General features: G+C 34.0%; 1 protein-coding gene across 6 annotated transcripts in view; it reads right to left on the bottom strand.

The window, feature by feature from the left end:
• Nucleotides 1–19,958, bottom strand: part of ZBTB20 (zinc finger and BTB domain containing 20) — an 897,756-nt gene that overhangs the window by 481,544 nt on the left and 396,254 nt on the right. The window contains exon 1 of one of the 6 annotated variants that reach the window (XM_055125918.1): nucleotides 12,948–13,283. The exons of the other annotated variants lie outside the window; for them this stretch is intronic. The gene's annotated coding sequence lies outside the window, so the exon portion shown is untranslated. Of the gene's footprint in view, nucleotides 1–12,947; nucleotides 13,284–19,958 lie in introns of those variants that run through there. 6 annotated transcript variants of the gene reach the window in all.

The following is a 19,958-nucleotide window of genomic DNA, read 5'->3' as shown; positions in this document are numbered from 1 at the left end:
AAAATATATTATTCTTCCCTTCCTATGTCTTCTCTTTGTGTCAAACAAAAAAAATTGTTTCTAGGTGCTTTTCTATCTTTGGTCATTAAAAAACAAGATTATATATTTTACACATCAAGTTATGTTTTTTAAAGTAGCTCCATTTGAAATTTGGAAGAAGACCTAATTTACTTTGAGAAACTCAAAGAAAGAAACTGCAATGTTCTCCAAACTTTCACTGATTTCTAAAATAGGAAAATGGAGAGAAAACTATCAGTATAAGGAAAGAATAATAGTAACACTGAAAATAATGGTAATAATACTAATGCTTTGAATTTCAAAGCATTTTTTAAATCATAAAAATTCACCTGTAGTAAAGAAGACTTCAGGCCAAGGATTTCAGTAAGCTCTATTTCTATCTTCAAGATTCAGGCTCTCCGGAAAGCTGCAAAACGCTCTCAGAACAGACTTTAGCGGTGAGATTGGAACAAATGCTGGGACCATGGCATAAAAGCATCTCCCTGTCCCATGTTCTAAAAGTTAACTATTAAACCATGTGTTGTTCATCCTGATTCAGTTTACTCAATTCTAGAAACAAGGACATGCTGATAAAATTGCCCCAGGCAATTGAAAACCCAGTGAAGCCTTTGTGAAGGTAATGTTCTCCCCCCAACCCTGTTCAAAGAGCTTCTATTATCAGGCTATCAATGTTGTGTTACTGGTAAAAAATGAAAATATATTCCTTATGAAGAAAAAGTTCCTTTTTTCAGTTTTCAAAGCTTGGCATACTCAACATTATAAGTGCATTATCTCCTTTCCCTCGATTCTTCTCTCCCCACCCCACATTAGTTTATTCTTTCAATTATTTACAGACCTGCTTGTCTGGACACTTCGTTCTAGTGGAAGATGTCTGATTTTTTAAACACCTTTCAGTGGAATGCAATAGTAAATGCATAGAGAAGAAATTGGTTTTAATGTTATTTTTAGGCTTCATATGTGATGGGCAGAAATCTTTCCCATATATTGATTTTCCCATGTCTGTCCATTCTTCAGTTTGAAATGGCTACAACAGTGATTTAAAAAAAAATGGTTGTTAGCCACTGTTAATTCATCTTTCAAACAGTTCTTACAGCACAATTTTACTGTTTTAAGGACAGTTTTGTTAGGATTGCTTTTGTTTTCTTTGTGGAACAACTTGGCAGAGAAATAGTCTAGAACACTGCTTTTAAATGTGGTATGATTGGAATTATAAACATACTGAAACTATATTAAAAATGTATTAAATTGAGCTGAAATTAAGAGTTCAAAAATCTTCAATAATTTTCAAATACTGAATATGAAGGGACACAAATGTTAAAATTTATCAAGCTCATATTATTTAACTGTTTGAAAGTTCTTCTTATGGCCCAAACACATCATTTTGGTCTGGAGATGGGACAATTACATGTGGGAACTTCTTCCAAAATTTTTGATAATTAGCATACGTTAATATATATGCCTTAACATGTATACAATATTACATTTGTGAAAGAATATGACAGGAAGTCCTTCTTGAATATGACAGAGAATGGCAAACACTTCTTTTAGGACTGTCAAATTCATTTGTATTTCAGAATACAAACTTCATAGAGAAGAAGAAAAGCTGAGAAACTTTGATATTATGAGAAGGAGTGAATATAGTCTGTGGAATTCAGATTTGTGGAGAATAGGCAACATTTTTCGAAAACTCAGTATAAAGGGCCAAGTTTTACAGTATTTTTTAAATAATTAAGCAAATACAACACTGAAATTTCATTAAGAGAGGGAAAGATACATATACTCGTTTAAACTTATGAGTAGTAAATAATGGTCTTTCAAAATCAATTACTGCCAGAATTTAAAAGAAGGGAACTGAATATTCAATGTGAATAAAGAAGGGTGAGCATGAGATGCAAGCCAGGAAAAGAAATCATGGTGTATAATGTAAAATCTATCATCATATAATATATGAAATTTCTTTTCAGGGAGACATTTAAATAAAGATGGCCCTGGGTTGTTGTTGTCATTGTTGTTATGTGTGTGAGAGCAAGCACATAAGCACTATCTTTTGTTTTCTGTAAATTGTGAAACAAAAAATTCAAGACAATTGATAATTTCTTCCTAGAGGTTCTGTGTGTATCAGTGGCTGATAAGTCAATATATACTAACCTCAAAGTCAATGTTCAAGGGGGCCTGGAAGCAAACTGGTGAACTCAGTGGTTTAACAGTTTAAGACTAGGAAGCCAGGCTTGAGTGCTAGTGTAGAAAATCAAGACTCTTTGACTTTATCAAGAAAGCAAATTTCCCATGTTTCATTGTTTATGAGAGTTGTCGCTAAATTATACATTCCTGTTTAATTTTCTGGGGGGGTCCACACCTGGCGGTGCCCCTAATTAAATATACTATAACTTTCCTTCCCATTACCAAGAAATTAAACATATTATCATACGGAAGCATGTGATAATGCAGAAAGCATGAGTTTTAGTGTCAAAAGAACCTGGGTTTGTATCTTATTTCCATCACCTAACAGGTTATTTCACCTGTTTTAATGTATTGTCATCTATAAAATGAAGAAAATTATGCCCATCTTGCATGCATAAGAATGAAATGTAAAGTACTCGATGCAGAGAGATCACTTAATAAATGGGAGCCCCATCACTGCAGCACAATTGAGACAAAAGTATTTGCAAACATAGTTGTTTTGTGAGATATGTTTGCTGTCCACCTACAAAATTAATTAAGTGAAATAATTTGGTCATTTTAGCATTACTCCTCAGATATTTTTAAATGACATTTTCCAACACTTAAGCTAGATTATCGTTACACAGAATTTCTCCATTTAAAAAGGATCTTTAGTTAGTTTGTAAATAACATATCTAGTTATGTTCCCCAATAGAGCAACATAAACTAAAGGGTGAAGAGTGACATTAAGTAAACCAGGTTTTTAAAAACTAGAGTAGGAACTAACTATAGAATATCAGAATGACAGCAAGTGTCCCCAAGTCAAAGGAGCATGGAAAAGAAATACCCCTTGTAGAAGCAGCCTACAGACAAAGAAGAACAGAATGCCACTTCAAACAACTGACAGAAATGGAAGAAAAATGAGCAATCACGCCTGAGAGTACCATAGGTTAAAAAGTGATGCAACCCTACCTCTATAATGAGAGATAAAGGCACAAGAACATATATATTTGGGGGCAAAACAGTAGGAGCAGAATTCCTAGGAACTGAAAAATGTTTAGGAATAAAATTCTTAAGGAGGTACACGCTAAGGTTGTGCTAGCTTCAGAAAATACAAATATTGATGGGTTAAATCAGGACTGGGGAAAATATAAAGCCAAATATGGGCAGCTATGAGGGGGGAAAAAAAACCAGGCAGCTTGGGACTCAACTGTCATCACAATTCATTTGTGTTTCACATCCCACTGTTTGTGACATTAACAGAATTTCGAATTTAGCAATGAACTATTTTTGTATCGTGAAACTCTGCAGCCATTTTCCATATGTAGCTTCCACAGCAACTAGCAATAATAGCCTTTTGATCTTTTAAATACTTCCAATTAATACTATTCAAATTATAGGTCACCCAATAATTTTTAAAAGCTAATTCACTCTTTTCTACCATTTAAAGTTGAGTGTAACCCCCACTTTATATCTGCATTAAACTCAAAGTGTTTGATTATTTTAGTCACAGATACTTTCCTATCTTTAGCTGTTATTATCGTTTGTTTGTTTGTTTGTATTTTGGGCCACACCTGTTGGTGCTCAGGGCTTTTTCCTAGCTCTGTGCCCAGGAATCATTCCTAGCAATGATCAGGGGGTCATGTAGTGGTGCCAGGTATTTGAATATGGATCAGCTGCACATAAAGCATGTGCCTTAACCCCTGTATTATCTCTCTGGTTCCTGTTATTGTCATTTCCCCCCCACCAAAGATAGTTATTTTTAAATTTCTGAATTCTAACTTGAATATCTAATGCAAATCTTCTCATAAAGGCATTTAAACTAGATAAAATTGACAGATCTCCTACTATGTGTGAAATAGTAAACAAGGCAATTTAAATTTCAAGTATTAGAACTTAAATACTAATGTGAGTATGCATAAATATATAATAGCTTAACATTCATTGTACATAGAGCCATTTTATATCTCATTATTGCGATTGTTAATGGCTAGCATTTATTTAGTATATATTATGTTTCCAGTACTCTTCTAAGCACTATATTGTGTGCAATGGAGTCACAATTGTTCCATTTCAACTTAAAGACTTATACATAATAAATAGTTCTTGTGATCATATACTTTGTATATGGTAGAGGAGATAACAAAATACACATCTTTGCAACTAGACTTTATACTTTTCACTATGAATTTCTGCCTTTCATACTGAGGCAAGCCTATATTTCTAAAAAGTTGATGCTTTATATTTTTAATATTCCATAAAAACCCTGTTAACATGCTATTATTTTGCTGTGACATTATTTTCTTGGAATCATTGCACATCTTCAGAATATCCACATTTGTCTTCAATTTCACTTCTTATAACTTTAATCCAATATAATATTAAGAACATACTATGCGGAATTTGTTTGATAATATTCTTTGTCCACTAGCTATCACATTAAATACTGACCATGACAATATAGAATATTCTACTTCTGCAAATCCTTCTTGAGATGAATTGTATTTTTAACCTTTATGAGAATGTAGTACTATATGAAAAAATTAGGATTTTAGATTTTAAAAGTTTCAACTTAGTGGCAATTTCTTGAAACAAAATATGTAACATGAAAGGAATTAAGTCAGATAACAAATAAATCTGCATAATGTCAGTTTTTACTGAGACAGATTATAACTTTCACTATAAAACCCAGATTCTTGCTGTGTGTTGTCAGAATGGTATCTCTGACCCACCTCAGTTGGAAATGTGTTTTGAGTTATTCCATCAGAAGTAGTAATGTGAAACACTGGACAAAGTATACCTTATGTAAGTTTACTTGGTAATTAAAATTACTATAATACTATGAGTCATAATACCAGTGCTAGTAGTAGGTATCATAGTAATGATAAAATTATTAAAATAATATTTGCCAAGTATAGTGATTAGCACTTTATACACATTGTCTTATTTATTTCTTCAAATAGCTCATGAAGTATGTACTAAATTAATGATCCTATTAATAGATAAAAACTGAAAAACAGAGAGGTCAAACAGCTTGCTTTCAAATCACCAGTGAAAAAGCAGAGTCAGAACTTGAACCTAATGAGACTGACTCATAATTAAAATAATTGGGGTTATGTTAGGCGTTGTAATGTTTGTTCAGGAGAATACTTCATTTTTACTTTTCTAGCGACACCATATAGGGTTTAAATTTAATTTGTAAAATACATGCATGCATATATATGTATTATATATAAATTTGAGATGCTGATGTTCATACTGCCTGATAAGCAAAATTCTCATTTCTGAGAAGACACAGATAAAATAACTTATTCTCTAGAAAACAGTATGTGTTTAAAACAGTACCTGATTATTGTTCACCAATAATTAATGGTCTTTCTACATGCTAAGGTAACAAATTTTTACCCCTACCATTTTAAAGATATTGTCTCATTACCTAAAATATTTTCACCTTCAATGGATCAACTGAAATGAATATTTATTAGAACATAGATAGAAATTTAGAAATTAATCTAATTTTAATTTTTACTATTTTTTATGTTGGCTAACACATGCTCCCACTAGAAATTTTTCCTGTTGCTATTATTTCTAGAATATTACTCTTTATTCAATCTTCCACAGAATATTACCAAAATCACAAACTATTTTTATTGCTTGTCTTCTCTAGCTACAGTTATTTGAAAACTGATCCCATACTTATCCTTCTCTTAGACCCTTGAGAATTTACAGTGGGTAGGATTCACTTCAGTAAACAAACAAAAAAGCATATGGGGTGCTAGAAAGAGTACAGGGAATAAGGTGCTTGCCTTGTGCATGGTCAACCCAAATTAGTATCTCTGGTACTATAATGGTAACTGAGAAATACTAGGAGTGAGTCCTGAATACAGAACTAGCAGTGAGTCTAGAGCACCACTGTGTGTGGTACCCAAAACAAAACCATCCAACCAAACAAAACCCCCACATCAACTCAAAAGATGGCTTTAAAAAGTGGAAAGTGGAGAGCATGCATTACATGTGGGAACCTTAGGTTTAATACCTGTTACTAGATGTTGACCCCTGCACATCACTAAAAGTGACACAACCCTCCAAAAGGCCACAAGTCGCTAGAATACACACATATTATGGAATAACATGAATATAATTAGAAGTCATGGTAGATGCAAAAATATATTTTATGATGCATATTTATATTACTGTATATTTTATGGTTAGCAAATTTATACCTGTACTATATTATATATACCTACAATATATGATATCACTGTATCAATGTATCACTGTCATCCAGTTGTTCATTCGGTTTACTCTAGCCTATTACACTGAGTGTAATAGGAACGTCTCTATTACACTCAGCCCTGAGATTTTAGCAGACTCTCCTTACTCGTCTTTCCCAATGACTGGAGGCTCTTCAGGGTCAGGGGAATCAGACCTATTATTACTGTTTTTGGCATATCGAATACGCCACAGGTTGCTTGCAAGGCTCTGCTGTGTGGGCTTGCTGGGCTCTCCGATGTATATATCTGTTACTGTATTTTGGATATGAATATGCCACGGGGATCTTGCCAGGCTCTCCCCAATAGGCAACAGACTCTCGGTACCTTGTCAGGTTCTGTAAGAGGGAGAAGTAAACTATTAGATGTAGCGTGGTCGCATTGGGAGCTTGGTTTTATTGTCTCTGGATACAGCATGGGGGAAGTCTCTGAGTGTGACTGCCTAGCTACTGGAAAATGGGGGATCTGTGTGGAAGAGGCCCAGTCCCAATCAGAGCAGTCTTGGATATCTCAGCCCCGGGTCCCGCACACTTGGGTTCCTCTGCTGGGTTCCTCTGCTGGTTCCCTCATGCATGAGTCTCATTAGAATGTGTGGAAAGTGGTCTGCGCATGATATAGTACATGCTACAATATACAATACTTGGTATGGCCGAATATAAATTCTATGAAGGTAGAAACGATTTTAATGATTAGCTAAAGGTTGAACTAACTCGCCAAGGGAATAGGAAAGAAACATACAGATGTTTTTATATTTAGTATACATATATATATTCACATTTATTTTTCCCTCTCTAAAAGGATCCTGGCAACAAATCAACAACTGCTCATAGAAGAAACTGAATTAGATGATCCATATGATGTCTCGTATCCTGTCTTGGAAGATGGACTACCATTGAAGAGGAGAAGAAGCTACAAATATTTCTTATACTTTGAGTCTCCCATATGCATCAGGGTCTTCTATATAAAACTGATGTCAACAAATACATAGTTATGCTTTTACTATTCAATGGATATCTTAAATTTTACTCAAGAGGAGAAAATGTGGCAACTCATATTTATTTAAGATGTAAAATAATACATGATTATAGATTTTTTAAACTATGGAAAGGACTGATCTTTCTCAAATTTTTATCATTAATACTTAAATACAAGATATGACATAGTCTGCAGTCACTTTTAATAAGTCATAATCAAAGAATTAAAGAGTATCTTCCCAATGTATGAGTTATGACTTCAAAGGTACTAAACAAATGCAGACTTTTCTACCTAGATTTGGTTTCATTAGCATAAAAAATCACATTAATAAACAAGAGTTAGGTTTTTTGTTATTTGTAATATAATGAGTTTTCACTAAATTTGGCATGGAATTCCAATCATTTTATGTTCTATACACAAATGTTTAAGTCACTTGCTTGAACTAGTGATTTTCAAATATTGACATGCACAAATAACCAGAGAAATTTCCTATACTATGAGTCTCTAGGCTCCCCACTCAGAACTTTTAATTTGGAAATTCTAGAATAATAGGACTCAGAGATTAGTATTTTAACACACATAGGTAATTCAAATCCAGGTGATCATTGGACTATTTATCAAAAGATTAATGTGGGAAGTAACCACAGTGTTTCACCTTTTCAATATGGAGAAAAGATATTCCTACTCAATATGAAATAGTGATCAAATTTATTGGGGGGAAATTCCAGAAGGCTTTTCTTTTGAAAATAAATGAAAGGAGGATGCAATACCAAGAAATACTGCATCTTAGTGCAGAAAGGAATATTTAAAAAAATATAACATACACAAAGAGTACTTAAAGTAAAAGGCGGGACCTGATTAAAATCTCCAAGCTCACTCAGAGTGGGAATGGGCTTCCTCCTCTGAGCTCCCCAGTTTGCCAGTAGCTTGGCAGTAACACCTACAAACTGCTCCTGGTGCCATATAATCTCATCAACGGCCACAATCCAGAGACTTAAGAAATAAAGCTCCTGGAAGAGAGCAACATTCAACGACATGCCACAGTGATGGCTCCAGAACTCACACCAAGCTGTCTTCACCGGGGCAACTCAGAGAGGGTGGGTGAGTTTCCCTCTAGCCGCCAACAGAGCCCTAGCAGCCAAAAACCTCTAGAAGTCAATCGCTGCTATGCCCATGGCTGCTCTCCACAGGCTCAGACAAGCCTTACCATTGAGTGAATATGTTGTATAATTGCATTCTAAGTTTTAGAATTCCTGGAGTGCGCAGGCACATCATACTGCACACCACTGGCGTACCAAGAGTAGCACACAACATTTGATGGGAGTTAACTAACATCTTAGGATTCTCTTATACAAGCTGTAGGATGAAATGCAACAATCTTCACACACTTTCTTCTAAGGAAACTTTATGGGACCATTTTTAGTAGATTATTCATAACAGCAATACAAAATTGTTTCGGTTCTGCTTTGGGTCACAGTTTGGGATTTGGAGTGGGAACATCTGAAATATGGTGGTGGGAAGGTGAAATGGTGGTGAGATTGGTGTTCGAATAGTAAGTGTAATGAATTCTTGTGAACAACTTTATAAAAATAAAATATAATTTTTTAAAAAAAGTAAAAGAGGAAAAAGAATGGCATTGGAGAAATAATTTTATGAACCATTTAGGGAAATGATATTGGTTGAAGAGGTTTATTTGATGGAAATTATAAAAGTAAATGAAAGCTAACTTTACATTATATACACACACACACACACACACACAACTATACAATAGGGAATAATACATTTAAACACCTCCTTTAACTCCCTATATCAAATAAGATCTTTTGAAGTTCTTTATAAAAGTCTGTCCAAAGTTTTTTGCTGTTTTTGGCTGGAGGGGCTTACAACTTGCTCAGGACTTACCTGGCTGAGCTCAAAGATCACTAGTGTAGTGCCAGTGATTAAACCTTGGTTTTGATCAAGCATCTTACTTAATACAGTATCTCATGGGCCCCGAGTTTGTCCAGTTTTCAAGAGATTTAGCAATTAATAATGAAGCTATTTTATTGTTCCTATGAATGTTGCAAATCAAATAGCTTAGTAACTTGCCACTTTTTTTCTCTTTGATGCAACTGCAAGGAAATGTAAAAAAAACAAATGTACGTATGTCACTGTCACTGTCATCCTGTTGCTCATCAATTTGCTCGAGTGGGCGCCAATAATGTCTCCATTGTGAGACTTGTTATTGTTTTTGGCATATCTAATACACCATGGGTAGCTTGCCAGACTCGCCGTGTGGGCGAGATACTCTCGGTAGCTTGTCGGGCTCTCGGAGAGGGGCAGAGGAATCAAACCTGGGTTGGCCACGTGCAATGCAAATGCCCTACCTGCTGTGCTATTGCTCCAGCTCAAATGTACATTTATCACTGAATAGAGTCTGTATGTCAACCAATTTTGCAGCCATTTTGTGGTTTGGTTTGGGCCACACCTGGTGGTGCTCAGGACTTACTCCTAGCTCTGTGCATAGGGATCACTCCTAGTGGGCTTGGGGGACCAAATGGGGTGCCAGGAATGAACCAGTGTTAGCCACATGCAAAGCAAACACCCTACCCCTGTACTGTAGTTTCAGCCCCAGCCCCTATATTTCTCTTTGCTGTTGCTTATTGTTTTGTTTCATTTTGCTTATCATCTTTGTCTACTTCTAATCATATATTTTACTTTATCAGTTATTTATTTTTCTTTGTCACAAAATTTAACTCCCACATGGGAATACGGTCTAAAGAACAAATAAAACAGTAAGTATGTAAGTATATTAGATTTATACCTTAAGCATGTCCCAAATAGGAAATAACTAACCTCTTGAGTAAGTGGAGGAATTTTGAGGCTCTCGGGCTAATAGAGTAACTTGATTGTTCCCAGTACTGCAACTTAGGAAGGAATAAAATTAAAATAGCATCATAGGAAGATCCATATGAAATTGGTTGTAGGTATTTTCAGCACAAGATCACAAAATCTGACATACTGCAATTCTGAAAACCAACTAGAGTTGTATTAAAATCTATGTGTTAAGTTTTTAATGCATGCCAAAATATCCTAAATTCAATTAGTATACTGAGGTATAGATTCTGAAAATATTTTCCTTTGAAAATAATCTATACATATATGTAGTCAAATTATGTGCATATTTTATACTTAAATGTTTTACACACATAGTTTGCTTATGCAAAATATTCATTTAAACATGATTTACAAAGATCTCAAAAATAACTTTTTGTCTTCATTATTTTATTTTAATTAAATATTTTTATCAAGCAACAAATAGTAATAAGTCATTCATAATGAAAACATATTTAGGTTAGCTTTACTCTATTTTCTGTGTTTCCTCTGATAGTGATTCAGCTATATCCGCCTAATTTAGTAAAATGAGATAAGTTAGAAGAAATCTAACTGCACACTAGACATCTCAATAATGATACTTACTTTGATTTGTATCCTTAATATGACCACTTAAGACTGAAATATTATTATTCACAGCCTAAATTTTACTTGTGTAATTGTATTAATTTTTGAGTCTCATAGTCTTCCAGACATCAGAGAAATATAGTGCCATCTGGAATAATGCCAAATATTGTCATGCTTCCCTCCACCCTCAAAATGGGCAACCAATAGCTGATTCATACTTGCATTCCATCATAGCTGAATTGTAGAAGTGTTTCTTAATCTAACCTCTAACATATCACGTGCAACAATTCATTTTCAGATAGTCCAGAAGCTAGCAGCTGGACTTTTGCTATAACAGTCACCATTTAAAAATATTTCTCTAATTCATAATGAATTTCACTATTGACAAGTAAACATAAAACTCTAAAAGCATTTTTTAGGTTAACTGGGTTAAATCAAAGAGAAAACATTACCATACTTTGCCATAGGTTCATGTCACTAAATTATATTCATTCTCTATATATCAAAAATATAATACCAGTTTCCTCCAGAAAATTAATGAAATACTCAACAAAAGTAAGTGGTTTCAAAATAGCTTTTTAAATGAAAGTGATGTATTTTTTTCTTAGTGTTGCATAGAACTCATTTAATTTTTGAGGCTTTCCAAGCTCTCAAAATTCTGCGGTATTCATAATAAAGCAGGCAGATGGTTTAGTCTCTGAACATATGCTTTAAATGTCCCTTTTGCTATTTCAAAATAATGGACGAAATTATGCCCTCAAATAGTCACAAGAAACTTTAAGGGGATGCCTCTTTAAATCTGAGGACAGAACATGAGCCAGAACAAAATAAACCTTTAAAAATATTTTCTACACTGTCTTATGAGTTTAACACTACATATTAAGACAAACTATAATTTTAAACAAAACAGGATATCTGAAAAAAATCCCTAACTAGTACAAAATTGCAAGGTTCAAAAAAATAGGTGAGAAGCAAAAATATAAGTTAGACTTATTTGTATTTTAAAGTTATTTTACATTTAAATATTAAAATTTATTATAAAACTTATGAAAATTCTCTGATCTAATTTCTGGGTGACTGCCAGATTTTCCATTTTAATTATTATTTCTATTATTTGTACTATCATGTAGATGTTTTATTGTTAAAGCACTTGTGATTATTAATAAGTTAATTTAGTTTAAATTATGTTTATGCTTTTGTTTTAAATCCATGTTATTCATAGTTATTAAATCCTAAAATGCTATTTCTCCAGCCAATTATTCTCATTTCCAAAACAATTTGTTGTGAATAAAAAAGCATTTTCCAGGTTTTCAAAGAATATGAAATTTATGATAGATAGATAAACGGGTGTTGATAAAGCTGCTCATATAACCTAGTTGCATTTAGGGGGGAGTATCTCTGTTTCTTTATGTCAAGATGAGTCTTTATTCCTACATTTAGCATATTTTATGTACTTCAATTTGTTTTAGGAAAAAAGCTTCTAAACTAGGCTCATTTATCTTACAATGTTCAGAAACCTCAGTAGTCTGATCAACATTTTAGATAAACAGATCACACAATTGACAATAAAATCACTTTGCTTATTACAGAAACATAACATTTAAGTAACTATTCCAAAATTGTAATCTCCGTTTGGAAATTCTGAACAAGAACTAGCTTGGTACTAATGTAAAACAGAGTTAACTTTGAAAGTAAATGCAATAGCTGTACCCCAGTGTATTTGAGACCGTGTTAAGAGAGGTCATAACTGACAATGTTGAGAAAATCTCTATAGATCATGAAATCAGACAATAATTTTATACATATATCCACAAACATATTGCAAAGTTTATAATTATTACCCAGAAAAATAGAAATATGCGTTAGCTTGTTAAGACAGAAAGTAACTATGAGCAAACTGCTCATTTCTCTAACTTTCACAATAAATGCAACAGTGAAACTAAATTCACAGTCAATTTAGAAATACTCCGGGTAGAATTCTAATAAACAACAAATTGATTAAAAAACTCCACCAGATTAAAATTTCCCCCTTACTTTCCCTTGCTGCTTCATTTTCCATGCACACACAATCACACTTACCTGCACAAGTCTGAAACATCAGTCTATGTATTTTTTTTCAAATGTACTCTGTACCGATGCATTTTTCTGTTTCTTTCTAACCCTCGGGAATGTTAAGAATTTAGGAAGAGAGCCACAGCTTAAGAGAGCAATTATTTGCCAGTAAATACTCAATTTGCTTGTCCTGTGATTTTTCTTCTAACTTGCATATTCAATAATCCGTCTCTGACTGCGTCACGAGCACAAAAAGTCTTTTCTCCAAAGGAGAACACTTTCGCCAATCAACCTTCAACCATGCCAGGGCACAGCTCGTCAGAGTGATTTGTTAGCTTTAATTAATAATTCCTCACGCTGGCCACTTTAACAAATAACTCAGTGAGACTGGGACGCTGGGTGGCTATGATTCAGGACGATCAAACTACAGAGGAAAGAGGGTAGGGAGGAGCATGGGGGGAACTCAGACGCCGTTTATAAACACCTCTAATCAAACTCTTTCAGTTTATAGTATACAGGACATCTAAGCTGAATTACCATGTTATGTCCACCAATTTGTATTCACATGGTGGCCATATGTTCTTTCACTTTATCTGCTAAGGCCTCCTCAATGCCAACATAGTATTCCTACGACAACATTTACAAAAGAGGTCTTTAGCCTCCAGAATGCAGAAGTTTACTGCAGGGTAAATTTGAGTAATCAGACATATATGACACTTCTCAGTGAGTCCATACAACAGTCTAGAAACACAGAAAAAATACGAGTGTCAAGTTTTACTACAATCTTGCTGTCTCATACTGTGTATGTAACTGCAATCCATTTGTTCAAGTTTCATACCTAATCTGCAATAGTTAATAATGATAACTGATTTGTCCAAGCATTCCACAAACATTTATTGAAACAGTTATGTGCCAAACACTGAATTGAGTAGTAGCTATTTTTTTTTAATGAGTAAGACTTTTCTAGTTCACTGAAACAAACCATGTATTTGTTTTTTGATACAGAGGCTATTTCTTGAACAAATCCACTAAATAGGTACCATGCAAATGAAAATAAGGATTCACAAGCATGTTCAACAAAGCAACCCGTACATGATAACACACTTGAGTCCAAGTGCAAAAGTGAGACTCAGGGTAAAAACAAAGATCATTAACACGTAATTTTTTTCAAAGATTAGAAAGTTTTCTCAAAGAGACAAAATTTTTCTCAAAGTTACTGACATTCAGAAGCACAGGGTTTTGTACACAAGCAGTGTTCACAGGTTCACAAATTCTTGAGGCAATGCAGATATAAGAAATTAATTGTGTGTGAAGGATAAATTGATTAATATATTTGATATGCATGTATTATGCACCTTCCATATCCTAGGAATTAAATAATGCTGCATATCCAGAGCTAAAGAGGCACAAACACTATAGTGAAAGCCCACAATTTAGACATTGAATTCTAAAACTGGGCTTTCTTTTAAACTTTTTCCACTTGATACTCCTTTACACCTGGAAAATGCAACACATATAAACACTGCCAAAACCACCTTGAATTTATTACACGGATGATTTTGAATTAAATTTTGGTCACTGCATATTCAGAAACCTTTTACAACTGCTAAATATTTTTTACCACCCCCACATTTAGTTATTTGACCCTATTATGAGGTAAATGACCCACAGTTTTGAAGCCTGGTTCTAAATCAGAAGATACTTATTTAAAAGGAAAACTACAACACAACATAACATGAATAATGACACAACTGTAAGTATGAAATGTGTGAGGAAAGAATTGCTCATAAGTGTAGAACAGGAGTATCAGTGGCAGAATGAACTTTCCAGGAAAGAGGGAACCTTTGAATCTTTCTACAACTCATATTAATTTAGATTGCCGGCTAGGGGCTCTGAGATTTAATGCCTGATCATTTCAGAGCCATAAAAGAAAATATTTTAGTATTTAAAGATAAATTTCATAGAAGAAAATATTATACCTCTAACTATAAAATTATGAAATCAACAAAAAATATGAAGCATCTCAACTTGTAGGGCGACAACTTGTTTTTTCACTTTTAGTGTGCTTCAGCTATGAAGCAAATATGAAGCATTCATAATGTCTGAATTTGTGTTTCTTTACCATCCTTTTATTTTCTCTTATTATGCATATTGTACACTGTGTCATAAGGTAAATCATATCGATACAAGCATTAAAGTTTGAGAAACAAAATCAACATCCACTTAGTAGTCACACAGGTAATTCAAGCCAGTGAGCACACACTAGGGAGTACTGAGAGTGAGATGATGACGAAAATGCAAGATACCCAGTAACCTCAAAATAATTCTCAGGGATCACCTTTGTGGGCTCAGGGGACCATTTGGGTGCCAGGGACCAAACTAAGGTCAGCTGAGGGCAGGGAAATATAGCACTGAAATTGAAAATTTTTGTTTTATATTAAATTCAACAGTGTGAGCTAAAACTGAAGATGCTTTAATTATCAAGGATCAATAACACCAAACCAGCATTAAGAGCTGATATATATTATTAATTGATTTAATAGCCATTTATTGAGTCCTGCCTTACACCAAACACTTATCAGTAATTGTTTATTTCTATAACATTCAGATATAATAATAATTACCATCCACACAATGCTTGCTATATACTAGGAACTTGTTTAAGGAATATAAATTCATTTCTTCCTCACAAGATTATAAGGCCAAGATATAGCCCATGGGTTTGTGTGGCACACAGACATGCTGGCACAATCTTTGGGATTGAGCATGGTTCTCCCAAGCAGTCAAGAACAACCTCTGGGCAGATTCAGGATTAGCCTCTAAGCACCACTGGGTACAGCCCAAACCACTTCCACCCTAAATTTTTACAAAGAAAACATAAAATAATTCACTTTATTGTACCTATTTAATAGATTTTGTAACTCATAAGTGTTAATCAAAATATGCACCATGTGTATCCATTATATATAGTAATGCGGACTTCCAAATATCAGTCACAAATCAACTTCATCATTTTATACTGATAAAGTCACATAAAATGCTTATAGTAATATTTTAATATAGGAAATTAAAGTGTTTAATGCCAATTGGATGGTTAAACTAAATTCTGTATCTACTAAGAGGTATGTTCCATAAACTAAGGATGAACAACAGAGTTTGTGGTATCAAGAGGCAAACAGACTAGAGAAAAACAAATTTGAAACCAGAACAAGTGAAGTTTGTTTTCAGGTGATACAGTCTGGCATCACTACACTCAGAATCACAGGTATGTGAGAAGTTGGAATCTTCTGCATGTTAAGGTACAGTATGAGTGGTCTAAAATGGAGAGAGGGGGATTGTGAGTCAGAAATTCTTCAGCTTGATTCTAGTGTAACCAACTGTTGACTGTGTGGCCTGGGTCAATTCAGAATCACTGAATTCAGTTTGCTTACTTCTAAAATGGTTTCTTGTGGAAATCAAAGTAGAAAATGCAGCTAAGGTTCATAGCATAAAAACCAGCCACTGTATGTGCACAACATCTAATATTTGAAGTACTCTCAGTTTAAATTTAACACATAAAAAAGCTTTTTTTTTACCTCTGTACCAAAAACTGCATGTATTCTGAACCTGCCGCAGATAACAAGTATATAGAAGATTTAACTAAAGCAAAGAAGACTTGTAGCCAGTAGATTTTCCATTAAGAATGTTGAGAATTGGGGCTGGAGTAATAGCAAAGCGGGTAGGGCATTTGCCTTGCATGCGGCCGACCCGGGTTCGATTCCCAGCATCCCATATGGTCCTCTGAGCACCGCCAGGAGTAATTCCTGAGTGCAAAGCCAGGAGTAACCCCTGTGCATTGCCAGGTGTGACCCAAAAGAGAAAAAAAAAAGAATGTTGAGAATATAGTTGAAATGGTTGCTTAAGAAAAGACAACTAACAAAAGAAACAGATAGATGATACAAGAATTTACCAGTTCATAGTAGGGAAATAGAAAAACTACTTCTCAGGTGAATAAAATTACATTTACTTAATAGAGATGGAAAAGCTAATTTGGGATTCACTGGAAATCCACAATTGAGCACGATTACAGGCTTTCTTCAGATAACCCGACACCGCCAACTTCAGAGTTAATGATCAGTCTTCTCTTGAATGCCAGGTATTTTCAAGTCCCATCTACATACTTCCTTCTCTCTTGATCTCCTTTAAGTCCAGCCAATTCTAATTCCTGGCCTAAAGTGTGGGGCATACACTAGTTGAACCCAATTTTACTTACTTAGTCATAAGGCACATTCTAAGTGAAAATGGGGAATTTCTTCATCAAAAGGTCACTGCAGGCCTTCATAAGTCTCTTCTCTTTACTTGCATGCATATATGAAAATTTCCCCTGAGGATTCCTTCAGGATAAGAACTAGCCAGAACCTTCCAATGATGGAAATTTCTAGCCAAAGCTTTCCAAATACTGCCTATTTCTCAATCGAAGGGAATCAGACAAAATCCTAATTGGTAGAAAGTAAAAGTTTCTCAAACATTTCTTCTCCCTTGAGGCATTGCTTTTCAAGTGAACATTTTCAAACTTCATAAAATGAAAATTTGGTTTTGATTCCCTGAAGAAGAATATCTATTAGAAAATTAATCCTAGCTAGTTCACAGAATGAGAGTCCAAGATCTCAGCAATCCTGTGACCCTGGTCTACGATTTGTTTCAATTCATTTAATATTTCTATCTCAGATTTATGTCTTTATATCTATTATACCTAAATGCTATTATGAAGATAATGTGAATAAAATATTTTGATCATCTCATAGTGCATATGTTAATGCCCTAAAACTCAAGCATCAAAATGACAGTCTATCAAATTGGTAAAATGACACTAAAACACTGTAAATCTCAGATAACAAATTTAGTCTCTCAAGTCTCCAATTCTTAACTATACAATTGGCACAACCAAGTCTATATTTTTTATCAAAAGTATCTTAAAAATAGTGAAACTATTGTATAATTTATTAAAATTTTCAACAAAAATGAATATAATATAAACCAATGTTTCTATACAATGTACAATAAATTTACAACCACTGTAACTAAGTCAATAATGTTGATTTTTTAATATTTTATAGTAATTAAAATATTTTTACTTATGTTCTGACTTAAAATATCATGGCATATTTAAAGCAAATACTTTTTTAAAAATTAAAAATTTTATTTTATTAAATCACCATGTGGAAGATTACAATGCTTTCAGGCTTAGGTCTCAGTTATACAATGCTGAAACAATCCCTTCACCAGTGCCCATATATCACCACCAAAAAATAAAATAAAATAAAATAAAAAACCACAGTACACCTCCCATCCCGCCCCCACCCCCTGCCTTGTAACTGATAAGTTTCATTTTACTTTGTGTTTACTTTGGTTACATTCAGTGTTTCAACACAAACCTCACTATTGTTGTTAGGAGTACCCCACTAGATTCAGACCTACTGTGAAGATAAATGAGGCGGCCGCGCGGTTTTGAATTTCTATACTTTAACAACTAAGTCCAGGGACATTTCTTCCAGATATTGGATCATTGCAGGCTTGAAAACCCAATCTGTGGTCGTCATAATATGGCGGACACCGCGCCCTAAAGCAAATACTTCTAAGCATACTTACAGATTTATATAAAAGTGAAAAACACTACCGAAAGGGAATAACACTGCCTTTTATTTATGTAACTGGCTATATTTTGTGGTACATTCAAGATCCCAGCAATGAAAAGGAAAAAAAATCTGAAAATAAAGAACAGAAAGTTATTTTGAGTGGGATATTTAATGATATACAAGATAAAATGTAGTCATTAATGGGGTAGCAAATTTTATGTACGTGATTTAAGAACAAGAACCATTTAGAGACACTTTTCATCCTTTGCAATACCACATTCCTGCAGTGTCCACTCACAGCTCCCTAACTTCTCTCTCTCTCTCTCTCTCTCTCTCTCTCTCTCTCTCTCTCTCTCGCTCACTCACTCGCTCACTCGCTTGCTCTGTCTCTCTTTCTCTGACTCTGTCTGTCTCTGTCTCTCTGTCTCTGTTTCTCTGTCTCTCTCTCCCTCTCTATCTTGGTAAGAGAATACTGCATAAGAACTCAATAAAGACACAGAGATACTTCTCAAGAACAACAGAAGTTAGGAACAGATTCCTTCTCAGAGTCCTCTGAGGGCATTTATCCTGCTACTGCCTTGATCTTAGTCATCTTCTACTTAGGAGAACTCTGACACTATGTTTATGCTGTTCAAGCCATCAGTCAGTACATTGTCACAGATGCATTTAGAAACCAATACAGCAGGGATTCATTACGTAAAGGTTAAATCATGCTCAGGATACTTCTAAGAAATTGGAAAATTTCCAAGAAATTGGAAAATTATCAAGACTCACAGAACAGATACAAGTTAATTTTAAACAAATAAACCGTTCAATGTTTGAGTAGCATCAAGATAACATTTACATGGAACATAAGGTTTTAAATTTTTTGTAAATTCAGTGAGATATTAATACCTTTAATAAAAAGGTTAAGTGATATATATTCTAGAGAAAACATTTTAAAAAAACGAGTCTCAAACCTCTACAAAGAATTTGACTGTCAAACCAGATATACATTACTTAAGTTTGTTTAAAACATATGATCAAGGGAGGGTGAAATAAGTTCTAAGAAAATTTGTTGGTACAGATGATAATACCTTCATTGAAGAACACTATTGAGAAATAGTGTAGGAAATATATTGATCCATGTAAGAAACAATAAATTATATACATGAGAAATATTGGAGAAGTAAGAAAATTGAATATGGCAAGAATAAGAAAGGAGAGAAAATGTCAGTAGATTGTATAAGGTTAGATACTATGGTGAATAAAAAAATTTTAAATAGCACAAAAATCACAATAAATGTTGTTTTGCCCACAGTAATAAAGACAATATGCAGCACCCCTATTTTATAGAATGAGTTAAACATGTAGTGTAAGATTTAAGCTCTACTTAAAACTAGCACTTTGAAGAGTTCATGTAAAATAAAGACTTTTATTTTAA

Source organism: Sorex araneus, chromosome 2 (assembly GCF_027595985.1).
Source record: "Sorex araneus isolate mSorAra2 chromosome 2, mSorAra2.pri, whole genome shotgun sequence".
NCBI lineage: Eukaryota > Metazoa > Chordata > Mammalia > Eulipotyphla > Soricidae > Sorex > Sorex araneus.
Note: the sequence above shows the minus strand (reverse complement) of the source record. Positions and strands in the feature narration are given on the sequence as shown.